At 45.8% G+C, this 16020-nt stretch overlaps 2 long non-coding RNA genes across 13 annotated transcripts; both read right to left on the bottom strand.

The window, feature by feature from the left end:
• Nucleotides 1-2490: 2490 nt before the first annotated feature.
• LOC109776240 (uncharacterized) lies at nucleotides 2491-11216 on the bottom strand. Of its 11 annotated transcripts, XR_002236021.4 has the most exons (15): nucleotides 10680-11213; nucleotides 10044-10153; nucleotides 9803-9935; nucleotides 9444-9634; nucleotides 7834-8274; nucleotides 7633-7749; nucleotides 7325-7564; nucleotides 7003-7244; nucleotides 6284-6361; nucleotides 6123-6151; nucleotides 5295-5642; nucleotides 4840-5042; nucleotides 4611-4766; nucleotides 3635-4233; nucleotides 2491-3027 (listed from the first exon to the last, which is right to left on the bottom strand). It is a non-coding gene; the product is annotated as an uncharacterized lncRNA (long non-coding RNA). The 11 variants fall into 11 exon arrangements; XR_006669527.2 differs by having other exon boundaries at nucleotides 5295-5360; nucleotides 5524-6361; nucleotides 10680-11215; XR_006669517.2 differs by adding an exon at nucleotides 10505-10586 and having other exon boundaries at nucleotides 5295-6361; nucleotides 10680-11214.
• Nucleotides 11217-11853: 637 nt separating this feature from the next.
• On the bottom strand, nucleotides 11854-13718 carry LOC141039296 (uncharacterized). Of its 2 annotated transcripts, XR_012200227.1 has the most exons (4): nucleotides 13257-13718; nucleotides 12725-13005; nucleotides 12039-12200; nucleotides 11854-11956 (listed from the first exon to the last, which is right to left on the bottom strand). It is a non-coding gene; the product is annotated as an uncharacterized lncRNA (long non-coding RNA). The 2 variants fall into 2 exon arrangements; XR_012200226.1 differs by having other exon boundaries at nucleotides 11854-12200.
• Nucleotides 13719-16020: the final 2302 nt, after the last annotated feature.

The following is a 16020-nucleotide window of genomic DNA, read 5'->3' as shown; positions in this document are numbered from 1 at the left end:
TCCCTTTGTCATTGGTATGTTACTTGCCCGAGATTCGATCGTCGGTATCTCAATACCTAGTTCAATATCGTTACCGGCAAGTCTCTTTACTCGTTTCGTAATGCATCATCCCGCAACTAACTCATTAGTCACATTGCTTGCAAGGCTTATAGTGATGTGCATTACCGAGAGGGCCTAGAGATACCTCTCCGACAATCGGAGTGACAAATCCTAATCTCGATCTATGCCAACTCAACAAGTACCATCGGAGACACCTGTAGAGCACCTTTATAATCACCCAGTTACGTTGTGACGTTTGGTAGCACACTAAGTGTTCCTCCGGTATTAGGGAGTTGCATAATCTCATAGTCATAGGAACATGTATAAGTCATGGAGAAAGCAGTAGCAATGAAACTGAAACGATCATAATGATAAGCTAACGAATGGGTCTTGTCCATCACATCATTCTCTAATGATGTGATCCCGTTCATCAAATGACAACACATGTCTATGGCTAGGAAACTTAACCATCTTTAATAAACGAGCTAGTCAAGTAGAGGCATACTAGTGACACTTTGTTTGTCTATGTATTCACACATGTACTAAGTTTCCGGTTAATACAATTCTAGCATGAATAATAAACATTTATCATGAAATAAGAAAATAAATAATAACTTTATTATTGCCTCTAGGGCATATTTCCTTCAACTCTCACCCGACCGGATTTGCAGTATGAGATGCAGCGGGTGTGCTTACATATGCATGCTACACGGGACAGTCACCTGGAACCTGGTGAAGTGGATTCTTCGGTACATCCGCGGCACTATGGCTCTTGGTCTCACATTGACGGCATCATCCTCCACCGACATGGTCGCCTATGCGGATTGGGCCGGCTGCCCGGACAGTCGACGCTCTACCTCCGGCTACTGCGTCTACCTTGGGCCGTCGCTCATCTCTTGGTCGTCTAAATGACAACCTATGGTGTCCCGCTCTAGCGCCGAGGCGGAGTACCGGGCGGTGGCCAACGCCGTTGCCAAGTGCTCCTGGCTACGTCAACTACTTCAGGAGCTGCATCATGACGTGTCACACGCCACTCTCGTGTACTGTGACGTCTCCGATGTCTACCTCTCCCCAACCCCGTTCATCATCGCCGCACGAAGCACATTGAGCTCGACATACACTTCGTGCGTGAGCAGGTGGCTCTCGGGCGCATTTGCGTCCTGCATGTTCCCACTGCACAACAGTTTGCTAATGTTATGACCAAGAGGTTACCGACATCTACCTTTGAGGAGTTCTGGTCCAGTATCTGCGTCACCGGTGACATATCAACTGCGGGGGGAGGGGGGTATTGAGCATGATCATTGTCGCATGTACATTAGGCAGTTTGTATTTTATTGTTTCCTGGTCTAGAGATATCTCCCGATCCTTTCCTTATATAGTTGATACGGTTGAGATATTCCTGCCCATGTATTCTTTATATGCTACGGCATACGATCAATGCAAACTTTGTCAAACTACAGGCTCCTTGAATTTTTTTTGAAATGAGGCTCCTTGAATTATAAAGATCAAGATTCAGGGATCTGCCAATAATTGAGGACGACAAATTATTAAGTCCATTTTCATATGTGTGGACGGAGACGATGCATATCGACATATCATTCACGCGTCGTTTTACTACAGCAACATGCAGGACGTGCTCTCGTCTTCTCCGATCTGATCTGATCCGATCAATTAGCTAACGAAGTGTACGGCTAATTAGCAGTGTTGCTTCTCTCTGCTTTGACCGCCCAACTAAACGTACTAGTAAAACGCCCGTGCGTTGCCACGGGCTTTTGGAAAAATTTAAGATGCTACTCACGGAGCTAAAATAACCAAGAATAATGCCGTCTCAAGTAACTCACATCTTTTTCTTGACAATCAGCTAACACACATCATACTATCATACTATCGAAGCCTTCCCCACCTTCGACTATCAGTTGGCCATTCACAAGAGGGCGGCGGGCGCGGGTGCTAGACTTGGTCATGTACGGCGTTGCGGCAGCCGAAGATCGAGTTGAACGTGGGGGTGTAAGGAGGGAAACAAGCACGCAAGGAGCAGCGGCATTGCGACGGGCAGTCGTGCCACGGCCTTTACCTTTTCCCGGGCAACAGCCAGAGGCCACCATGCTCCTCGGCTCTCCCTCCTCTCTTCCATGCCTGGCAACAAGATGGGTGAGATAGAGAGGAGGCAACCAAGATGTTTTTCTATATGGCGACCAAGATGCTTTTGTTTACTCGTGCCACGGATTCCTTACAACCCCACCCTCGAGCGAAAAATTATCTCTTCTTTCCAAATTTATCTTCTTTTGCTGCTTGGTTTTTCATTATTCTCGTCAAACAAGAATTGCCTTGCTATATAACCTTGTCAAACTAATATCATACACTTTTATGGATCCACTAATATGAGTTCATCATTATTTCATTACTAAAAAGGATGGAACTCTAAAATGTTAAACAGCATGCTACACCAAATAATGTGAACTGATTGTACAAAATTATAAGATCTTAGGCATTTAATTACAAAACCAATGTGTTTGTGTTGAATGTTATGTTTGATCACTTTTGCAACCAAGTTCTTCTTGATATATGTACACCAATTTTAAAGCAAATGTAGAGTAGCAGAAACAACCATTTCTCCCCTTTTCCTTCTTCTAGAAATCCAGTAATAGACTAATGATATAGACTGCTCTGTTTCCTTTAGATGTAGGGTCCTCCTTAATTATGATGTAGGGTCTCGTCGGGCCATCGAAGCCCCTCTGTCGTCACTCCCTCCCCCATAACTACATCCTCCTCCTTGAGTCACCGCGCCAACCCCATCCCGCGTCAGTCTGAGCGCCCGACAGTTCCCGAGCGTTACTCATCCGGCCTCATGATGCGCGACTCCGTCACCAGCATGTCACCAGCATGCCCTTGCACCACCTCATGCATGCCTCCTTCACCGACCAACAGCGGCCACGGACGAGGTCAACAGGCACAAGCCCTTGACCACCGTTGCGTGCGCTGCTTTCCCTGCAACAGTGTATCAATCTTCAAAATGGTGTATCAATTAGCTCTGGTGTTCTACTTATGGCTGGAAAAAATTGTCTTTGATTTTTTATTTTGACCCGATTGAAATTAAGTGGTTGCAATGAAAAAGGAAATTGAATTAGATTACTTCACTATCATACTACTAATCTATTCTAAGTAGATTCAAAGATAATATAATAGAAAGACTCTAAAGTATCAAATTCTTCAAAAACACACATAAGAGAAACTTAGATAACTGTGAGCTCCAAATGCCTGAACAACGAATCAAAATTATAGAATATGCACAAGCATGAGCACAAAAACACAATTCATGGAGCCCAGGAAAGGTTTCATGGAGCAAAAATATTCTATTCTACATAATGATCTTTGCTCCTTGGGACTCATTTATACGGGTTTTTGCTTTGCTCTGACCTAGCATGCTAACCAGTCCCCCATATTTTTGTTTTAGCTCTTTATCTAGTTGTCCCCCCCCCCCCCCCAGTTATTCTTCAACAAAAATGGCTTTATTAATTCTTCTCCAAAAAAAATCGTTGACAACAACAACCAACAGTCATGGATACATTTCCACTTCAAACATGTCGTTACTTGCCCGAGGTTGATGTAGAGGTCCTTGACGTCGCTCTTGAGCTCCTGGTTGCCATTCTCGAGGTCAAAGAACACCTACAGAGATATTAACCACCACAACCATTTCAAATCTTGACAAACCAAAACGAAAGAGCAATCCTATATATAGGGAAAAAACACATGAATGGCACAAAACCGGCGACGATCCTTGTTATAGAAACTAATATGCGCTCTATTTGGATCATATTTTGTTGAACAAATTGTTGCTTCAGTTCAGTACCAGTGCCACATCGATCTGTTTCACCTGATCAGTACTACAGGGTCTATCTTTGTGCAAAAAACTATAACGATGCTACGAACTTGTCGCTCTGCACCGGCTCAAAGGGCAACACGTTCCTGTCGAGGTCTGGTCCCCGGCCAGCCATTGCATGTGGAGCTGCCCCAGCCGACGCCGTCCAGGTGGAGCGTTGGTGACTCCCAGCCGAGGCCGGCCGCTTGATTTAGATGAGTTGATCCAGGTCCAACGCCGCTCCGACCTCCTCTTTGACGGGCTCCATGCCCTTATTGATGTGCCCATGCCAGTCTTAGGAGGCTGGGAGCTCAGCTATTGCCTGAATTACATGCCTGCTCACAAATTTAAAAACAGCTTGGCTAAAATCTCATATCACTTTCAGAATAAAACTTGATGAAACAGAGTTATGATAACAAAACCATGCAATGAACCAAGATTTTTGATAAATAAAATCAAAAGTACATGTTTTACTCCAACAAGCTATACTGCAATATTTCCGGTGACTCGGTTCTATCAGCACACTGATGACATAATAGATGCATTGTTCTAAGAAATAGGTACTCAGAACTGGAAATATTACCTATTTGGTAAGTGCAAGCTTCTGCCTATGGAAGTATGGATGCTTTCTATCCATCACCACAAATGAACAGAGAAACAGGGAGCAGAAGAACCCAAAATCGAGACGCTAAATGAGAGGGATAGGGCTCACAGAAAGGGTCTTCTCATTGCAGCAGCATCGACATTTGCTCAAGCCAAATCTCTCCGGAGTTGCCCACGCCTTACTCTTCGACCGACCAGACCTCCTCCAATGGTTGCCGTCAGCTCTCGCCTCCTCATGCACCCCCTTGTATTTTGTGCTTCAGCACTGAACACGAACAGAAGATTCAGCTAGTGATACTATAGATCTAACAATTGGGGAATCATATAAGTGAACTTACATCCATGCTTGACAGATCAAACCATTTTGTACCTCCTGGCAACAGTACCGAGCATCCCAAGAACCTTGCATATCATGTATGGAAGAAGAGTGAAACAGACAAAGATTTCATGACTGTGTAGCATTGGCAAGTCCCTTTTCCATGACTTCATCAATAACCGCTTCATATGTGTGCAATCCTTTGAAGTAAAGTGTACTTCCATCCTACATCGTCACCAAGAAAACATCACTTCAAGCAACAGAACGTCAACGCACCCGGATTCAGAATACACATACACTTTGTTCTAGCTGTAGAAATCTAATAGCACACTGATCAAAATTAGTGCAAGGACATATCAAACAGGTAAAAAAGATATGAAAGACTAACTTTATCCAAACAAACAGGAAGAGGAGCAATATAAAATGATGGGCCAGATCAAAGGGAGTTGGCTGTGGGAGAGAAGTGTCGATGATTACCACGATTCAGTTGCTAATCACCGTCGAGGATCCCAACATCGACAAACCATATCGATTCAGGAAGAGCTGGAACAATTCGTGATAGTGCTGCATCAGCCTCCCCGCTGGATGTTTTTAGTGGGAAAATACAGTATAATATGTATATCTAGTCCAGCCTAATTCTCTAGTTAATGACCTCCTTTGTTTTGTTTTATCAGATTCTATTTTAATTTAGACAATTTTATTTTACATTCAGACTGTAGTTAATTGCCTCCTTTCTCCCTCTGTCCACACCATAGACAAGGATGCACTACCAGCTTTAGCGGCCAAAATCTGGATCTATTGAGTCAGCTTCATCACCCAGATTTTCTGAAAAAGAGCACGAAATCATAATACCATTATACAGCAGTTGAAAAAATCGTACTGGGCATGGGTCGTCTATTAGCTTGGCTAAGTATGGTGCCGTCCATTAGGCTAGCTTGATTAAGAAACTTTATACATACTACTATATATTAGTAGATGAGTTACATCTCGTAAGAAAACTAAGTTACAGGAATTGAAATCCACCACCGTAACTGTACATGTATATGATAGATGAGGCTTAGACATAAAACAACATTAATTTTATGTCAACAGGGAGGTTCACAGGTCATCTGGATTTCTTTCATTTTTGTGAATTGGCATGTCAAGTGGTCGGACCGTTCCCCGGACCCTGCGCAAGCGGGAGCGATGTGCACCGGGCTGCCCTTTGTGAATTGGCATGTCAAGCAGGAGTGACGTGACAAACTAATAAACATGTTCAGTGACGTATCACAAATGCAAGGTAAGAAAACAAAAAATATTACTAACCAAGTTTACTAACTATCATTTGAGTTTGCCTGCACTGGAGGAAATGTTGCAGTATGATTCCTTGAGTTAGAAGCAGATAAAGATAATTGATTATCCACTACAAAATCTCTAACCACTGCACACATGCAATGATGGTTAGTAGGAATACACAATTTTATGACCTGTAACATTACTACAAGGTTCGTTGGTCAATGTCCTTCCAGAATATGAACTTGAATTGTGTGGGTGCATATTATGACCTGTAAAAGAATGACACGGATCATCCACCATATAGATATCCATACATCTACCTGGATCCATTTATGACTGACTACGAAAGTAAATGTCACATAAAGGACAAGGAGCAGTACACAAAAACCTTTCAACAAGTATATGTATTTAACATAGGTGTATATTAAGTTATTAACTGCAGAGCAACTTGATAGCTAAGCAGCTATGCAAACTTGCTAACTTAAGTTTCTGTTAGCAAATGTTCGTACAGTTTCAGAAAACCTTGGGAGTAGTTGATAGGAGTTCATCTTGCTAATTACAAATATTCCAGACTACACTGCGAAAGGTGAAACTTGAATTACTAATACACTGGCAATCCTTTCAGTAATAAGATATGAACGAATAAGCAGAAAACTAATATTTCCTTATTTCCTTGTATCAAGACAGCAGACTCATGACTTACCATGGTACAGAACATGAAACTTGTCAGCGTTAATTTTAAGTTAATAGGCAAAGCTCACAAGTCATCAAGATTTTATTTCTTTTGTATGTTCACCTTATAAGTATGTTCGCCTTATAAGTATCAAGAAACTTGTTTGCTAACCTGAATATAATTCTCAACTGATGGCTAAAATGGCAGGCAGAGAAAGAGCATATCTGAACAAAATACCTGGTAGAGCACCCTACAACAAACCTCCAAAATGATTAGCGGCATTCGATCATTTCACAGTGCCTACAGAAATAAAATCGAAATAGTAATCAGGACAAAATCTTTTTTGCAGAAGTGCACTCTAAATTCAGATATAACGTTTTCAAAAATCCAGTGATGCTAAAGAGGACATATCTTGCACATATTTGAAGAAGCCACCATCATCCCGTATTGGTCATGGCAGTGAGAAACAATCAGAAGTCCTAAAACAGAGTAGGATCTATTAGGGAAAATTTGAAAAGGTGTGTTAGTATGTGACCATAAAATAAGGTTGTAGACAGACCAGGAATACTCGTTTAGATCATCATAATTACACCATGTTGAATGTGGTGTTTTTCCATGCTGGATTTTTTCTGACTCCTACCAAATATAAGAGAACCATCTCCATTACCAAGAAGCTTCTTGCTTTCTTTCAAGAGTATGTGTTCGACCCAAAGGAATTTTTTTCGCATCATTATCGGAATCCACTCCCCTAATTGCCTTTCTCTGTATCTATCTTTAACATATTTGCTAGCCCTGAAATCTGTAGGGAAATTAGGCGCAAACTATGACAGAGAAGTGTGAAACACAGTGACAACAGAATTAGCTCACCCCTTCATACTGCTGTAGAGTAGAGTATTTATATATGATATCTGGTTAGTGTAGTAAGCTGATCTTTAATTCCAAAGGCAAGTGCACCATCGGCATGTGGTTCTGCAAAAATCATCACTGAAGCAATCATATCAGAAATCCATGAACTGTCATCTACTCCCTCCGTTCCGAAATAATTGTCGCTGGGGGCATCATTCCGACCAGGTGAAATAGTGTGAAAGTACAATACTACCCCCGATTTGAAATCCATCGGGAGGCGTACGTCTTCCTCCGTCGCTCCTCCACTCCGCCAGGCTTCTCCGCCGTCGCTGCTCCCTTTCGCCGGGCTCCTCCGTCGTCCGCATCTCCGGCGTCCTTCCCCGCCGCGGTCCGCAGCTCCCTCGCCGGCCGGCCGCCCTTCCCCGCCGTGGTCCGCAGCTCCCTCATCGGCCGCCCTTCCGCGCCAAGATCCGCAGCTCCCTCGCCAGCCGCCCTTCCCGCCGGCTGCTTGCTCCGCCACAACTTCGGATCCTTCGTTGCTGGCCACAGATCCTTCGCCGGCCGCCTCCCCCCACTCCAATCAAGAGCTCAAGGTCAGCCGCTGCGCTGTCCACTTCTGCTGCTCCTCTCGTCTCTGCTCCTCTCCACTCCAATCAAGAGAATCTGCAATTGATCCAAAAAACAGGTCAATTGATGTCAATTTGATTAACTAAATCATCCAAAAACCAGAATGATAAGTCCATATGCTACTGTTGATCCCAAGACCGGAATGACAAGTTCAGGTGTTCCTCAATTGAGGAATTTGATTAACTAAGTCATCCAAAAACCAGAATGATAAGGCCCCATGCTACTGTTGATCCCAATTTTGATGCATATCAATTGCTGTTTGAGTTCTCCAAATGAACAGGAGTACTCCTCAATTTTGATATGAAATCACCATGATACTGTAGGTATTTAAGCACTCCTGTCAAACAAAATAATGTACTGATCTTGAAATACTCCTGTCAAACAAAATAATGTACTCCTCTGACAGGAAGATCCTTAAGCCCTCTCTGACAGGAAGATCTTTCATTGGCACAAAAGGGGTACCACGAAAACAAAATAAACATTTGAGCGAAACAAAATAAATGGAGTACTCCCTCTCAAAATTGAACATTGGTAAAACTGATTAGTCGACGAAAGTCGCTGTATAGTCGACGAAAGTCGCTGTATAGTCGACGAAAGTCGCTGTATAGTCGCCCTAAGTCGCTGTATAGTCGCAAGTCGCCCTGATTTTTAGAAAACGACTTGGCGATTAGTCGGCGACTAATCAGCGACTCAAAAACCAGGGAAAGTAGTGCTGCCACTCCTAATTAACTGAAGAAGATCTTGAGCCTTTTAAACTACAGCAGCAGCAGTATACAGATAAGCAATCATTTTTATGCTCTGCTCATCATCTCCGGACAGAAAATTACTCATCGAACTAAATACTCAACTTGGTACAGGCAACTTAATTTACTTGAATTCAGGGTACAAAATAATCACAGGAGTCTTGCTTCAAAATGCGCAGGCAGGATTCTATGTTCGCCACATCAAATAATCATAACTCTAAATCACAGTTAAATAATGTATGTGTATCAAACCAAAGAGGAAGTTCTGTTCCAAACAGAATCATTGGTGCTAACACTAATATAATCTGGAAAACACACATAAAGCTAAATGACAAAAACACCACAATCTTCTGAAATTAAGGGACGTATTTGCTTTCGAAGTGTTCAGACTCTGCCCATACTCAGTAATCTGAAAACTGTACCAAGAGACAAAACAACAACATCATCTGAAGTTGAACGTACCTGCCCATCTTTGAGCACGCCCCTGTAAACCCGGCCGAAGCCGCCCTTGCCGATGAGGTTCTTGTCGCTGAACATGCCGGTGGCCTCCTGCATCTCCTTGAGGGTGAACACCATGGAGCAGTTGCGCTTCTTCAGCGCGGGCAGCGGCAGCGGCTCCTTCACCTGCCACAGCTCGGCCGTCTTGTACACCCCTGCAGAAGAAAAAATCAGATAACCAAATTCTCATGGCATACTTTTTTTCTTTTGGAAGTTTTCATGGCATACTTTGAAGAATGTTGCACTGAAGAAACAGATGATCATACAGTGACAAATCACTTTGCCAACAACAAAGTGGGAATGAAATAGAGGGTTGCACTCACAAGGATTCAACTGGTCAAGTGATTTGCTTCTCCTCTCATTCCAACCACAACCCAATCTTCAGTCATCTCACTGGTGTTGCAGGTTCAGTGTGATGACAGTGCTCGACCGTCTCCGTTATTGACTTGCTTACGGCTGAACAACAACATCATCCACATGCATGTGGAGGTGAGAATTACTAGAATTGCGAGGCTCGGGCATAAAAAAAAAGAGAAGCGTTCATCACAAGTGAAGTGCATGCACCTTGTTGATGAGATTGTCCTTCTTGAGGATGTAGAGCAGGACCCAGCCCACCACCGGCATCCCCAGGACCCACACGAAGATCTTCGCCAGAAGCCCGGCGACCCGCGGAGCTGGTCAACGGAATTCACAATTCAGAATTCAGAATTCAGCAGCAAGAAGAGAAGACCCATTAGAATTGCACTGAATACCACCAAATTTGGTATACTGAAAAACTACTGCAACCAAAACAATACTATACTCCATTTTACTCCAAAATTAAGCTACTGCATTACTGAGGCTTCATGTGCAAAAAAATAACAGTAGCTACTACTGCTTTCAGTAGCACAAGAACTACTCCAGGAGAGATAATTAATGTTAACAGTTTCTTTTCCATGCTTCTTTGCCAATCGATGAAGCAGCAGATTCTAAAGAAGAAAATCAGGAAGAGGAACTTTGCCTCCAACAAGTGAAAAGAGGAGGACCTTCAGTGGTGGATGTGTGTTTGAATTATGCCCCCGCTCACTGAATGATTTGCAACTTCTGAATGGTTTTCAAGTCTGGACTCTGAGATGCAAATACCGAAAGGAGGTCCCGGGAGTGTTTTCTTGTGATGAGTAAGAAGAATCTACAGTATGAGTAGCTCTGCAGTGTGCGTACCTAGTCAATGGTCTGTACGACGACGTGGAGGCTCCGGCGCCACTCTAGGTCCGCTCAGGCGCTGCTCCGACTCGTCAGATCCGCCGCTCTGCTGCTCCGCCACCACTCTAGGTCCGCTTGGGCGCTGCTCCGACTCGTGAGATCCGTCGCTCTAGGTCCCCTCGGGCGCCGCTCCACATCCACGCCCCCTAGCCCATATCCAGCTCTGACGCTGCTACACATCCATGCCTCCGTCACAGAGAAGCTCGTCGCCGACGCAAAAAGAATCAATTTTGCCTACGGGGTGTGAGTGAAGGCTGGGTGGTGGGGAGAAAGGGGCGGTGGAAGAGGCCGGCGACGGGAAGAGGAAGAGGCCGGTGACGAGGAGAGGGGGAAGGCGGCGACGAGGAAAGGGAGTGGCCGGCCACGGAGAGGAGAGGCCGGCGAGGGAGAGGCGACGAGGGAAGGGGATAAGGTGGCCGGCGAGGGAGAGGAGAGGGAGAGCGAGCGAGAGCAAGCGAGCGGTGCGAGCAAGCGACCGGATAAGGTGGAAGGGTAAATCTGGAAAGTGAGAAAAATTATAGCGTTGCGAAATTTGTACTGGGATTGCCCAGCGACAATTATTTCAGAACGGAGGGAGTATACAGCAAGAACAAGGAAAAAAGGACCACAAATGGGTATCCAACTCGGCCAGCAGGGACGACCTTATACATTGTTCAAACCAACCTGCATATATAATAAACAAGAATATAATTTATTTATAAACAAAATTATTAGCAGCCAACAGACACTTAATCTTTTTAGAAACTGGAAAGTTTGATTTCATAACATAAGTGTGTTCTTTCATAAGGCACAATATCTGAAGCATTTCAATCTATACTTCAAATAACAATAGCCAACACCGTGACTAATAGTATATCAGGGAAGAACATTAGGTTCATTTTTTTATGAGGCAACAAAAATATATGATAAATATCTTCCTGCGTATTAGCAACAGGAGGGATATAAATAAGCATACAAGTTGTACTCCATCTTAGATTGCACCATACACCTCCATTAGTCATAAAATTTAGGAATAGTGCAGCCTGTTTTGACGATGGAAAATACAAAATCTTTGTAGTCAATAAAATCAATATATAGAGTGAAAAACGAGGCAAACTCATTCTGTAACTTCTTAAGCTTTAGCTCCCCGGATTTGTACTAAATCCCACCTCAACAGCCCAAAATTACGACCGCGTTGAACTGTTCCATCTCAACAGCCCAAAAATACTAAATCCCATCAAAAACTACATGTTGAACTGTTCCAAAGCACCATTAATCAGAACATGTACAAAGAAACAAAGGAGTGATCAACAGCCAAAAATAGGCTAAATTACGAACCTGAGAATCAGGTCATGGGGTTCAAGGGGAAACTCCTTCGCGCCCTGCTGGCGGGAGTTGAGCACGACCGTGGACTCACCAGGGTCGTCAGCTGCAGAACCTGCTGCTGCTGCTGCTGCTTGACATCGCGCTCCTGTCCCTTGCAAAGTATTATTCTGAACACTCTGCGAAACGCCCGTCTGAATTTCCATGATGGCACGAAACTAAATGTAAGTAATATTGCTATAGGAAATACAGGAGTACTCGAAGAGTGCTCTGTTCATCTCATGGATTGTGCGTGTGCCAAGAGCCAGGCCAAGATGCACATTTAGTATGCATAGGAATAAAAAAAGAAACATACTTTCAATTTCAATGGGATCCCTCGGGAAGTTCCTTTGTAGTAGAACATACATTTACTCGAAGATTTCCCTTTTACTTTTTGAACCAGGATGTAAAATCATTTTCAGCGTATTAGTTGTCTTTATCTTCTCCATCAGATCCAGCCACATATACATGAATGAACAAGTGCCGTAGTGAATTCTATAAATTACAAACTATTTGAAGGTTGAAGCGCATAAATCAAGTGATTGTTATGCGTGCAATTAGACACTGGAGCAGATGATGTACTACCCAAAGCCAAGCCTCACATCATTTGTAGAAACTGCAAGCCAAATCAAACAACAACAAAATTGAAGAGCACCATTTACCTCTGAATGGCAAGCATCCCCTCTTGAAAAAGCTGATCCAAGTTGTGGTAGCCCAAGAATCCACATGCGCTGTGGTGAAGAGGAGGTAGGTTGGCAGCCCCATCGCCTTGTCCACGTGCACCGCAGATCCTATGACACCGTCAGCGACAACACGGATCACCGGTAGAACTCTGTTCGTCCTTCCGTGCCTCCCGACAAGCTCCGACGCGTGGTGTCGTGCTCGGAATGAGGGAGCTGGGCAAGCGGCCTATGCGTTGATACGGACGGCGGCAGCAGCGGCCCTGAGAAATTGCAAACATAACATATTACAAAATGGAAGGCAATATAGTAACACCCATATTAGCATCCTGACACATGGAACTGGGAAATTGAGGGACATGTACAGTAGCTACAATACCATACTTACCAGTCAGATTAGCATAACCCACCAGTCAGATTAGCATAACCCACATCTATCTAAATGACAAGAAATTTAGGCTAAAATACTTTAGGATAAACTGGAGACATTAAAAGATAGTTCTGCAAGGCTCACCTTAAATAGCAGTACTTACGAAGCAAGATAGCATGTCTTGAAGATTCATCTTGTATGCACCTAGTAGCAGATATTCCGAACATGTACCGAAAACATACAGAGAGAACTGTGAGTTGCATATTCCTATAGGTAAATGCAATGGCTTACAGTACAAAACATGTGTACTACCGTCAATGCTATCTCCAGAAGGTGTTGCATTGCCAATGTGTTAGTGATAACGCATAGCAATATTAATAAAGGCATACAACAAGAGGAAAACGAGGAGAAGGCCGGGGTACACTCCTCCATGGATCTGGCAGCAACGACTGTGGCTACCTCGCTGGCGTCGTCGGCGGTGGCCGGGAAGCTCCGCCGGTTGTGGCCACGGCCAGATCCGGGGAGCACGGTGACGGGAGGTCGGGGAGGGAGAAGAACGGCGGTGGTGGAGGTCCCCTTCCGTCGATCTAGCGACGTGCAGGATCCATCCGAGAGGAGGTCAATGGAGGTGAGGGCCGGCCGGCTTCGGCGATTGCGGACCTCGGCGGCGACCTGGAGGCGGCGGTGTGTCACAGTCGCAACCTGGAGGCGGCGGCTCCTCTCGGTCCTCAGCCGCAGCGGCTAGTCTCGGATCTCGGTGGCGGCTCCTCTCGGTCCTCAGGCGCGGCGGCTACTCTCGGACGTTGGCGGTGGCGTTGTGACCTGCAGTTGCGTCAGGAAGAGGACGGCGGCGGCGTTTACTCTCGAGGGGTCGAGAGGAGCCGCGTTTGGTGTCGGGTGGGTTTTTCGGGTGCGTGTGTGCGGGGTGGAGATGTGACGAAAAAAACCAACGAAAAAAAACCGGACGAAAATGATGGGACGAAAATGATGGGACGAAAAATAAACCCGGAACGCGGACTACCAACTGAGACATTAGGAGTAGAGATTAATGAGTGACGATGACCGATGCGTGCTGGGTGCTGCTGTAGCGAGCCGGAGTATAAAAAACAGTCATCTACCTTCGGACTTGGCAAATCCCCCTCAAACGTCCGTGGACGTGTGCATTGACTAGGCACTTCTTAAATTAGTCACTTTGCATTCGCCTCTCTCATATTTTATCCCCTAGATTCATACAAAGCATGCAAAAGAAATCATACGTACTACCTTGGTTACTCTTCATCGTCGGAGATGCCCACGACGACGGTGCCGGGCGTCGGCTGGACGGGCGGGTAGGAGGGCTCCGGCTCATCCTCCTCCTGCTCGACCTCATCCATGTAGGCGAACATCTCCACCTCCTCTGCGTTCTCTTGCGCCTTCATCTCCTGCTGGCGACAGCGTCTTGCCTCCACAGCCGACTCTGACCGGAGGGAATCGAGGATGGTCTGCTGCTCCGCCTGCAAATCCCCGTCACCAGCGTCCCCCACATACTCCTCCTCCGGCTCATCCCCCTCCTTCTCAAAGTCCTCCTCCTCCTCCTCCACCTCCTCCTCAAACTCCTCCCCCGAATCCACTGCATCCGGAGGTAGCCCCGAGGCGATTCGGGCTTCGCGCCTATCCCGGATCTGCTCAAGAAGCTCGAGGTGGCACTCCGGCGTCAGAAAGGGCTCGCTCCTCACCCAGCGGCGTGGGGGGTGGCTACTAGGCGAATGGGTGGAGTGGAAAGTGCGGCGACGACAGACAGAAGGAGAAAAATGTGGATGGATGGTAGGCTTTCGGTGCCACCGGTCGACTTAAATAGCCGGGCAATGCACTATGCAGCCCGCCGGAGCTGTGCCATGCGGCGCCACCGGTCCGACGGAGGAGACGAGCTTCGGACCGCCGGCTTTGAGGGCGTTTCCGACTGGGGCCCTTTCGTCAGTCCGATGTGGCAGGCGTGCCCAGGCACCCCCATATCCGCCCCATATTTGGGCTGGATATAGGGGGCGGTTAGCCGGGCATTTGAGGCCCGTTTGAGGCGTCCGTCTAAGTCGAAAAAACGTGACCGGTCAGTGATCGGGCGGCCCACCCGGACGTATGAGGCGGGTTTGAGAGGTCCGACTGTAGATGCTCTGAGATGGCTACAATACTTTCTCTGTCCTATAATATATTATAGGTTGTTGTTACAATAAATATATACTTATATAAAAAAAACTAATAATCAGATGTGTATGTGGTTATTATATACTACTTCCTCATTCTAAAATATACTAAATTAAAGACATTTATTTTGAGACGAAGAGAGAACCGTGCAGCATGTAAGGGTAAGCAACCGCCTCTTGAGCGAGGCGTTTTCCCCTACCCTAGCCGCCGCCACGAGCCAGGCGACTAGGGAGGCGGATCTTCTTCCACCGATCTCCACCGGCCAGGGCGCTGGCCCCCCTCCCTCCGGCTGCTGCTCCGGCACTAGGAGGGAGGGGGCACCCCGTTCCTACGCTATGTAGTTAGGGTTTGGATTTGTAGGTCGTGGTATGCTGTTAGGGTGGTGGGAGCGGCGCCCGGGCGAATAAATCTTTCTCAACTTCACTCCCACACCGGCGGTACTCATCATGGCGGCGTCTCGGAGTTGATGGCGTCATGTGTTAGCCGATCCTTTAGATCAAGGATCAGCGGCGTTAGGGTTCATGGATGGTGTCGACGAGGCGGCGGCGGTGACTCCATCAAGTGTGTCTCTCCTTCTGCTCTGTCCCCGTTGTTGCGGCGTTGTCTCCGAAGTCATGGTGGAGCAGGGATGTTTTATCGTCTAGGAGTACGCGTAGACGGTTGTCTACGCAAGTGACAGCTGGAAGATGATGCATCTTGTGATGAGTTTGTGGTTGGAGTCTGACAGTTT

Source organism: Aegilops tauschii, chromosome 1, assembly GCF_002575655.3.
Source record: "Aegilops tauschii subsp. strangulata cultivar AL8/78 chromosome 1, Aet v6.0, whole genome shotgun sequence".
Lineage (NCBI taxonomy): Eukaryota > Viridiplantae > Streptophyta > Magnoliopsida > Poales > Poaceae > Aegilops > Aegilops tauschii.
The sequence above is the reverse complement of the archived record's forward strand: the minus strand, read 5'-3'. Positions and strand labels throughout refer to the sequence as shown.